Source organism: Triticum aestivum, chromosome 5B (genome assembly GCF_018294505.1).
Source record: "Triticum aestivum cultivar Chinese Spring chromosome 5B, IWGSC CS RefSeq v2.1, whole genome shotgun sequence".
In the NCBI taxonomy this organism is placed as follows: Eukaryota; Viridiplantae; Streptophyta; class Magnoliopsida; order Poales; family Poaceae; genus Triticum; species Triticum aestivum.
Window position 1 is genome coordinate 101077358 of NC_057807.1, and position 10375 is coordinate 101087732.

The window sequence follows — 10375 nt, forward strand, 5'->3', positions numbered from 1 at the left end:
TATCTATGCTTTTCTTGTCTCAAACTCTATTCATGCTATATCACAAAAATTGAACAAGTCTTTTTCTGACCCTCCGGGCAAGAAGCACTCGGAGCCACCGATCCATCAAGGGCTGCATTCCAAAACCTTCTATTACATTTCGGGCAGACCAACTCACTCAAACTCGGTCACATCGAAAGCAATAGCCTGATCTAGGATTTTAATCTCAGTGCTACTGATTAGAATGACTCGGTCCCACCGAGTTGCAACAACTACACGCAATTTTGCATCTCGGCGCCACCGACAACACATGGGTATATATACTTAGCGGATCCGTACGGTTGAAAAATCCTTCAAACATCACGAGCCCGCGCCCCATTGCTGCCCCCCTTGGTCTTCGGATCATCGTCGTCTTTGCCTGTGCATCTCCGTCGCCGGTCGCCGTCGCCATCAACGGGAATCAACACCGCTGTTGCCGCCGTAGAGAATCGTCACCAAGTTAGGGTACAGTTTGATCTCCTCGTGCTATCCCCTTCTGATTCAATGCACAAGGATAATGCCATGTATCTTGGCACGTTTGAGATTCTTCTATCCACCGAAAAGTTCCTTTAGAATAGATTCAAAGAAAAAAATTAGGGTTAGGTTTCCGTGGAACTCATCTCGGACTGACCGAAATGAAACTTCTGGTCCCACCAATTGGCTCTAGTCATTGCACTAAGTACAACTCGGTGCCACCGAAATGTACTACTCGGTGAGACCGACAGTAAATTCTCAGTGAAACCCTTATATCTCGGAGCCACCGAACCATAACTCGGTCTGACCGATCTTGTGTGTTTAGGCTCTGTGGGTGCTTTGGTGTCACCGAGATGATCATATCGGTAGCTCCGAAATGCCTTCTGTACAAAACTAAAACTAAAGTTTGGATTCGAATTTTTGAAAAAACATCTGCTTTTTGTGATACTCATCTACTCTATCCACACCCATATGTTGACACGGTCGCAAGATGTCAGATACCAGTGACAACCAGAATAGGTCAGATCAAGAAGCAAGTCTGAGTGAGGGCACAAGCCCTAGTGGTAGTTATGATGAGGGCAGCAGGAGCACACCAAGGAATCTACCAAAGGCTGCCACTAAAACAAGGAAGAAGAGAACCTTAGAGAGTGATGATGAGGACTTTGTTGCAGATGAGGAAGTAACCTCCAAGGAGAAAGTAGTTCTCACAAAAGAGTATGGCTCTGCAGTCACCACCAAGCCATGTCTCAAGAAGAAAGCTACTACCAAGAAAGCTCCAAATCTAAGCCTAGGAAATCTACAGCTCCACAAGAGAAAATGACATTTACTCTTGAACAATCAGATGATGATGAGGCTGCTATCCGAAAGAAGAAGAAGGGAGCTAGGAACACCACTGCCACCGTTCTTGGAAAACCTTCCATGAGAAGAGATGAAGATGCAGAAGACGAGGAAGAAGAACCAGTTGCACCTCCTGCAAAGACTCAGAAATTGATGTATGATGCTATGAAGTCTGTTGCTCCCTCCAAGTCTAAGCCCAAAGCTCCAGTTCCAACACCTAAGAGACCAATTAGGAACATCCTAGCTGCTGAAAAGAACAAGGCCCTATTGCCATAAGCTCAAGAGGATGATGAGCCACTAGTGCTCAGAAAATTGAAAAGATTCCATATCATGATGATGCTCATCCAGTTGTAGAAAACATGAAGCTCAGGAAGGACAAAGGTCTGAGAGAATGGAGGAAAGCGGATCCATACTCAGTGAGGAGGAGGACAACTTGTGACTATCTTTCCCATACCCATGAACAACAAGATTTCTATGAGACAGTGCTGCTCGACAAGAAGCCCATCATAAGCAACGTTCGTACTTATCTGATTTCACTAAGAAAACTCTATGCTTATCGAAGTGCCAGCTCGAGAAATCTTCGATTGATCTCGTAAATAACTATTCTCATAGCTATGCTTGGCAATCTCATGTGTGACTCGATTGGCCTCCCGAGGATAATTCTATGTTTCACATCACGCTTACTATTTTATTTGAGACAACGTCACGCTTAATAGCAATCTCTAAAAATTTCGACTTTTTTAATGCTCCGTTGGAAGCGAACCACCACCACCTCCCGCTTCTGGGCCGCGGCCCATCTAGATCCGCGTGAGCAGCCCACCTCACGCTTTTCCCACCATCACCTCTGCTGGCCCATGTTCTTAATCCTAAGTGTTACTAGGGCAGCATAACCGTCAAGTAGGAGGTCCCGTCCGAGATATACCTGGCCAAATGGGCCGACCCGACACAGCAAAGTAATTAGCGTGCCTGACCAGGCCCGTTTAACCCAGGCCAGGCTGGGCCTTGCCGTGCCGGCCCATTTGACTAACTACTTGGGTCGTGCTGGGCCGACATGCGTGCTCTCCTCCCAGGCACACCCCATGGCTACACGTGCTGGCCCGTAGGCACGTTTGGCACGAGATGGCCCGATTTTTTCAAAAAAAGCCGCGTCTGTCCGTGCGCAGGCGCGCAGCGCCGCAGCCAGAACGTGCCCACGAGGCACATCGATGTAGCAGTGCTGCCTGCATGCATGCCTCTCTGTGACACACCATTTCACCAGCATGATTTTCTTATTTAAAAGTAGTACGTAACAGCATAGTAGTAGGCCGTAGCATACTTGCACATTTAAGTTTTTTCCTTTTTTGAGACAAACTTGCACATTTAAGTAGCACGTCCCGCTCGCTGTGACACTCTTGTGCGTGCCGTGCCGGGCTGGCACGCGTGCCAGGCATAATAGCAGCCCAGGCACGGCCCTAGCCGGGCCACGTGCCAGGCCCGGCCCGCGTAACCTCGTACCGTGCTGGCCCATGACGTGCCAGGCACGCGGGCTATCGTGCCGACACGAATAATTGGCCCGTTTGGCGAGGTTTGGTCCGAGACGGTATCGCGCACAGCCCGGCCCAATCCCTCCATAAGCAGGGCCTCTCGTGCGAGACAAGGCCTGACCGACGAGAGGAGGAAAAGAAAAAAAATCCTGAATTGATCGCCGCCTCTGCCGCTACACGTCCACGCCATCGACGCGATGATTCCCAGCCTCTCCGGTCTCCGCCATCGACGTGATGATTCCCAACCTCACCGGTCTCCGCCGTCGAGATCCACTTCTGCACTGCCGCGGCCGGCAGCGAAGACTTCGGCGGCCTCTTCTCCGCCGACATCGACGACCAGCTCGCCCTCGAATTCCCAACCTCTCCGCCCTAAAGAACCACTTCGGCGTCGCCGCGACCGGCAGCGACGACTTCGGCGGCCTCTTCTCCACCGACCCGCTCGCCCTCGAATTCCCCACCTGGAGCCACGTGCGTGAGCCTTCCCCTCCCTCAATCCCCTTTTCTCTCTGCCGGCCTCTGAAGCTGGACGGTAGAACTGCTCTCTGTGTATTGCATTCACCCACACACCACAAGATATACAAGATGGAGTTACAACAAACAGCCCGATGGAAGTGGCACGCAGGCCAAGGCGTGATCCATGATCCTATTATCTAGGAATACAAGTACAGGTACATAAACAGGTAGTCTACATGTTAACACCCCCCCCTCAGCCGGAACTCCATGTGGATGGACGTTGAGGCTACTGCGGAACTCGTCAAAAACCTGTGATGGCAGTCCATTTGTGAACAAATCTGCAAATTGCGAGCTGGAGGGAACATGCAAGACGCGAGCTTCATCAAGAGCCACCAGGTCACGGACGAAATGAAGATCGATCTCAATATGCTTAGTCCGTTGATGTTGGATGGGATTAGAGGCAATATATGCGGCAGAGATGTTGTCACAATATACGATAGTGGCCTGAGTGGGTGAATGACGGAGTTCATGCAAGAGTTGGCGCAACCAACAAGACTCGGCAACATAGTTGGCAACACCACGGTATTCAGCCTCAGCGCTGGACCGTGACACGGTGGCTTGCCGTTTGGAGGACCATGATAGCAAGTTGTGCCCGAGAAAAATGCAAAACCCAGAGGTGGACTTGTGGGTGTCCTGACATCCGGCCCAATTGGCATCGGTGTAAGCCACAAGATCACGTGAGGGGGACTTGTAGAGCTGCAAGCCATTGTGGGTGGTGCCACGAAGATACCGAAGGATGCGTTTGATGAGTTGCATGTGAGTGTCACGTGGCGCATGCATGAAGAGACAGACCTGTTGAACCGCATAAGAGAGGGCAGGTCGAGTGAGAGTTAGGTATTGGAGGGCGCCGGCAAGGCTGCGGTAGAGGGTGGGATTGTCAAGAAGGTGACCATCATGAGCGGATAGTTTGGATTGTGTGTCAATGGGAGTGGAGACGGGTTTGCAATTGAGCATCTTGGCACGATCAAGAATTTCGAGAGCATATTGTTATTGACACAAGAACAAGCCGGTGGTGGTGGGTGTCACGTTGATGCCTAGGAAGTGATGAAGCTCACCGAGATTAGTCATGGCGAATTCGTGTTTGAGGGAGGAGATGATATGGTGGAGGGTGCGTGGTGTGCTAGCAGTGAGGATTATATCATCAACATACACGAGGAGGTAGGCGATAGAGGCACCATGGTGTAGAATGAAGAGGGAGGAGTCACTTTTGGAGGCCAATAAACCAAGTGACAAGAGAAAGGACCAAAAACGGTTGAAACATGTACGGGGGGCTTGCTTCAAGCCATAGAGAGACTTGTGAAGAAGGCACACATGGTCTAGCCGCGAGGAGTCCATGAACCCGGCCGATTGAGCACAATACACCGTCTCCTTGAGATCACCGTGTAGGAAAGCATTCTTCACGTCGAGTTGATGGATTGGCCACGAGCTGGAAGTGGCAATGCTGAGCACAACTCGAATGGTGGCCGGCTTGACGACCGGACTGAATGTCTCGTCATAATCAACACCCTCCTTTTGAGTGAATCCACGTACCACCCAACGTGCCTTGTACCGTGCCAGTGAGCCATCATTGTTGAACTTGTGGCGAAAAATCCACTTGCCAGTCACCACGTTGACACCTGCAGGCTTTGGAACCAAAGACCAAGTGGAATTCTTGATTAAAGCATCATATTCATCAAGCTTTGCATGGCTGCAATTAGGATCTTTAAGTGCGGAACAGTATGTTGGGGGATGGGTGAGATAGTAGAGGGAGTGGTGTTGGCGAGGAAGAGGCGTTTCGCTTGGCAAAAACCGGACTTGGCGCGAGTTTGCATTTTATGTGAGTTGTGGGGGGGGGTTATGGGCTTTGCACGAGCCGGGAGACGTGGCTGGATAGGAGTGGATGGCGCGGAATGAGAGGATGATGGCGTGGGGTCGGGTACAGGAGCAGAGGGCGCAGGATCCGAGGAAGATCGAGTGGCAGGCGAATCTGGGGCACGATCCGAGGAAACATGCGCGGTGGGTACGGGCGGCGATGAATCCGAGGCAGCGCGTGGGGACGGAGGTAGTGGGGAGGTGGGTGCGTGGGACCGGGAAGAGCTAGGGGGTGGGTGACGCGTGGACGAGGGCGACGCGGGCTGGGGGGTTGGCGATCCGGATTGGTCGTGCATGGGGGCTTCCCATCGGGAGGATCTGGTGGGTCCTGGTACGAGGTAGATGGGGGATCTACTGTGGCTGGCTGTAGCGGCCGGGTGGGATTTTCTGTGGCAGGTGGTGTGGGAGGCGATGGAGAGGGTGGTGCGTAGGGAAAAATTGTCTCATCAAAGGTGACGTGGCGAGAGACAATGACGCGACGCTGTGTAAGGTCGTAGCACCTGTAGCCCTTATGCTCGAGTGGGTAGCCAAGAAAAATGCAGCGGGTAGAGCATGGTGAAAGTTTGTGAGGGGATGTGGCATAGAGGTTGGGGTAACAAAGACACCCAAAAACTCGTAAGTGGTCGTAGGTGGAATGAACACCGTGGCGCATGTAGTAAGGTGTTTGGCCGTGGATGGCACGGGAAGGACGTCGATTGAGGAGATACGTGGCCGTGTGTAAGGCTTCGACCCAAAAGGGTGGTGGGAGAGTGGCTTGGAGTAAGAGAGTGCGTACGATGTCATTGGTGGTGCGAAGGAGATGCTCAGCTTTGCCATTTTGAGGAGACGTGTGAGGGCACGAAAAACAGTAGGCAATACCATTCATGGAGAAGAAAGCACGTAAGGAGGAGTTGATGAACTCACCGCCGTTGTCACATTGTAGGGCTTTGATGATGACGTTGTATTGAGTGCGTACAAACGAGAAAAAGCGTTGGAGAGTGTCGGATGTGTCTGATTTGTTGCGAAGGGGGAAAGACCATGAAAAGTGTGTGTAATCATCAAGCACAATCAAATAGTATTTGAAACCAGAAAAGCTCACAACGGGGCTAGTACAAAGATCACAATGGATCAACTCAAAGGGAGCGAACGTGCGACTAGAGGAAGAAGGGAAGGGAAGGCGAGGCTGCCGTCTTAATTAGCATGCATTACATGGGGTATGCGCCTGTTTATTACATGAGGGAAGAAAATCCTTAGCAGCTAGTGAAGATATAATTTGAGGACTTGGATGGCCGAGCCGGCGATGCCATACATCGCCGGTGGAGAAAGCGGAGCGCCAAGTCTTGTTATTGCCGAAAAATGGATAGAGGTCGCCGGAGCTAGCGGAGATCATGATTACCCTCCTGGTGCGAAGATCCTTCACAACAAAGCCATATGGGTAAAATTCAATTGAGCATAAGTTGTCTTTGGTGAATTATCGAACGGAGATAAGACTGGTAACTACATGAGGGGAGAATAAAACATCCCTAAGCTGAAAATTGTGAGGGGTGAGGGTGGTGGAACCAGTGGCATGAATAGGAAGGTGAGTTCCGTTGCCAACCACAATGCTAGAGAAACGAGGCTTTAAGGAAGAATTCGATAGGTCAAGATTACCAGAGTTGCTGGTGACGTGGGATGAAGCGCCGCTGTCGAGGTACCACTCATGAGGAGCAGAGCTGCTGGTGGGGTAGCCTTGTGCGCTGTAGGCGGCCTGGAGCATGGCGAGGTGATCCCATGAAGGAGGCTGGGGCGGTGGCGGCGCGTGCATCTAGTATGCCTGGGCATGCGACCCAGGGCACGGGCCGAGCACACCGGCGCTGTTGGGAGGAACCCAACCGGGGCACGGGTTTGGCAGCGCCATGCCTTAGGGTGCGAAGAAGCCCATGTACGGGTTGTAGGACATGGGCGGCAGATGACCACGACCACCCTGATCACCACGTCCCCGACCGCGCCCACGCCCACATCCGCGGTCGCCGCGGTCGCCGCGATCACCGCCCTCGTTGCGGGTGCAAGATCCGCGAGCCTGAGATCCGTTGCCACGATCAGCGCCCCGGTCTGGGCGATCGACGCGGTCACCAGCGCGAGTGTTGGAGGAGCCGCCAGGACCGGAAGGGTGGCCAGCAGGACCGCTGCCGCCGGTGACAGTGAGGATGGTGACCGGCTCAGCGGCCTCGCGCTGGGCGAGGTTCTCCTCGGCAAGCTTCAGACGAGAGAACACCATTTCGAACGGCGGCAGAGGGACGGTGTCCCCGAGGACGACGCAGATGGTGTCGAGTCGTTTGTCGATGCCGTGGAGAAACTGGGTGGTGAGATCCACCTCCGTGATGGCATGGTCGATGTCGGCGAGCCCGGCGGTGATCAGCTTCATGCGGCGGGCGTACTTGGCGACAGAGAGGTCCCCCTGCTTGAGGTTGCGGTACTGTGTGTTGAGCATCATGTACCGAGCCGTCCTGTTCGTGAGGTAGTAATCCCGGATGCGATTCCAGAGATCATAGGTGGGGGTGGCGCCGACGACATGATCAACAAGGTTGTCAGCGAGGGTGGCGTATATCCAAAGCACGAGATGGGCATCGAGCTCGCGCTGTTGGGCGGTGGCGTTGGCAGGGAGGGGGTGCTCGATGAATGGAGTGACGCCGTAGCGGATCAGAACCGGCAGGAAAAACGACTTCCACTTATGGTAGTTGTGCTCGTCGGGGTTAAGAAGGAACTTGATGTGGTTGTGGATGCTGTCGTTGAAGATGGGGTGGCGGGCATGGGGAGGGGTCGGCGCCAAAGAAGAGAAGAGATGGGCGAACTGGGTGGTGGGAGGAGGGGATGAGCCGCTGTTGAGAGCCGAAGAAGTCCCAAAGTCAAAGGGAGCAGGGGATGTGGCGGCAGGCATGGAGCCGCCATCGAGGGCTGGGCCGGTGGCCGAGGAAAGGGAGCCCGGCGAGGTGGCCGGAGAGGTGGTGGAGGAGGTGGAGTCCGGTGCCATGGGAAGGGCTTGGTCGCTGATACCAAGCTGGACGATAGAACTGCTCTCTGTGTATTGCATTCACCCACACACCACAAGATATACAAGATGGAGTTACAACAAACAGCCCGATGGAAGTGGCACGCAGGCCAGGGCGTGATCCATGATCCTATTATCTCGGAATACAAGTACAGGTACATACACAGGTAGTCTACGTGTTAACATCTGATCCGTTTGCGCCCCTATTTCGTTTCCCGGTGGCAGTTCGATGGGTTCCAGAAGGTGACCAAGGAGATGGTGAACGACAAGAAGGGGGCGACCACGCTCTCCTTCATCTTCGACAAGACGTCATTGTCGCCGCCGGCTCCTGGGCCAGCATGGGCGGGTACACACGTGAGTCGCCTGTCCCTTGGCCTCGCATTCTTGCTAGGGTTTGGTGCTGCGGGGATTCGATTTACTGGCGTGGATGCGTGATTAGGGTCAGGATGTTCATAGATATCCTATCTAAATCTGGTTCCTTTGTCCGTTGATTATCTCTAGGAGGACACTTTGGTGGTTAGGGTTGTGTTCTTTTAGTCTTGCGTACTACGGCTGTACAATTTTTATATCTAGTAATTCAGGGCAGTGATTCATACTTCTATGAAATCTCAAACCAACTTGATTTGGGTGTGAAGAACTTCTGCTTAGGTTCTAGTGTACAACAGAGAAAAACATATCACAACCTCACAATATTTGAGCTACCAATTGCAGTGCCATAACCTCACACAAGTTGTGCTGGCCGTGCTTGGATGTGGCGGTTCATTTGGATTACGTGGTGAATACAAAGATACTAGTTGAGTTTGGATGCTAATTATCGTTGGAACTGGGAAGGGAGGTAATCTGTAGTGGGATTGGTAATAATAGAGAGTTGTGAATTGATGTGGTACTGATATCACACACACAAAAAAGATAGTTTTGCTAATAGTTATCATTGGATTCAAGTCTCCTTATCTGAAGGTCCAACATTTGTGCATATTGATTTGTGTCTTTGTGGTTTGGAGAAAGCCAATAGAAAGCTGTTGTTATTGTATAACGTCTATTTTTCCACAAGTGCTAATCCTTTTGTAAAATTGCCCTTGCATGATGTTTGTTAGTCATTGTAGAAGGGTTTTGCTTGATGCGAGGATCATCACTTAAACATTCATCATAATGTATTTCTGTCCTTACATGATTCTGTGTTTCATTGCAGCTTTAATCCCCACATGCGGAACCATGGTTTGTGGGGCTGCTGATTGCCAATTTTTGCATAGAAACTTGGGTTAAGGTAAAATTTCACATGCTTGTCTACTTGCATCTCATATTTTGCATAGCACTAGTTGAGTGCCCGTGTGTTGCAACGGGATATTATATTTGTATTCTTCAGCATCTACTATGTTATCCGTCTGTCTATCCATGTCCCATAGGAACACAAGCTTTTATTCTCCCTCCTTTTTTTACTCTTGCATGTATTTTATCACAGCTCCATCTTTTATGTGTTTCCACATTGCTCACCATTGCTCATGGGTGTTGTCACATGATACGGAACAAGAAATTTATGTATATAGAAAATAAGTTCTTAGTATTGTAACAATACAAAGCATCATTAATTTTGCAGCCAACATTTCATTTGCATGGTAGTCGGCAAACTGCACCAATGTTAATCCTATATCCCATCAATTGAGTTATTCCACGACAAACCATCCGTGACTAAAGTCCCGCGTTGCTATCTTAACTGGGTGCTACCACAAGTGAAATCCACCTCGAATTACCTATTTTTGGATCGCATTGATGCGCAATGGTGTAGACACAATCCAGTCTTCTACTGACAAAATATCGAAACAATGTTAGTAACTCTGTTAATGTTAAATACACATAAGCAAAATGTCTATCAAAACTTCAATGACGAGAGGCCTGCAACATTCTTGAATTTGCATTACTAAGTACTCCCTCCATCCCAAATAAGTGTCCTAACTTTGTACTAAATCAGTGGCACTTACTTTACTTTGGGACGGAGGGAGTATATACAGAACTGAAGTTTAACCAAGGACATTACGTCATTGCATTTCTTTACAGAATTAGCCCACCGATGTGATTACAATGCTAATTGTAGTAATTTTTAGATTCAACTATGTTATACTCCCCCCGTCCCAAAAAGCTTGTCTTAGATTTGTCT

The 10375-nt window shown here is 50.7% G+C and overlaps 1 pseudogene; it reads left to right on the plus strand.

The window, feature by feature from the left end:
* The first annotated feature begins 3086 nt into the window (after positions 1-3086).
* Positions 3087-9455, plus strand: LOC123114682 (uncharacterized; annotated as a pseudogene).
* The last annotated feature ends 920 nt before the right edge of the window (positions 9456-10375 follow it).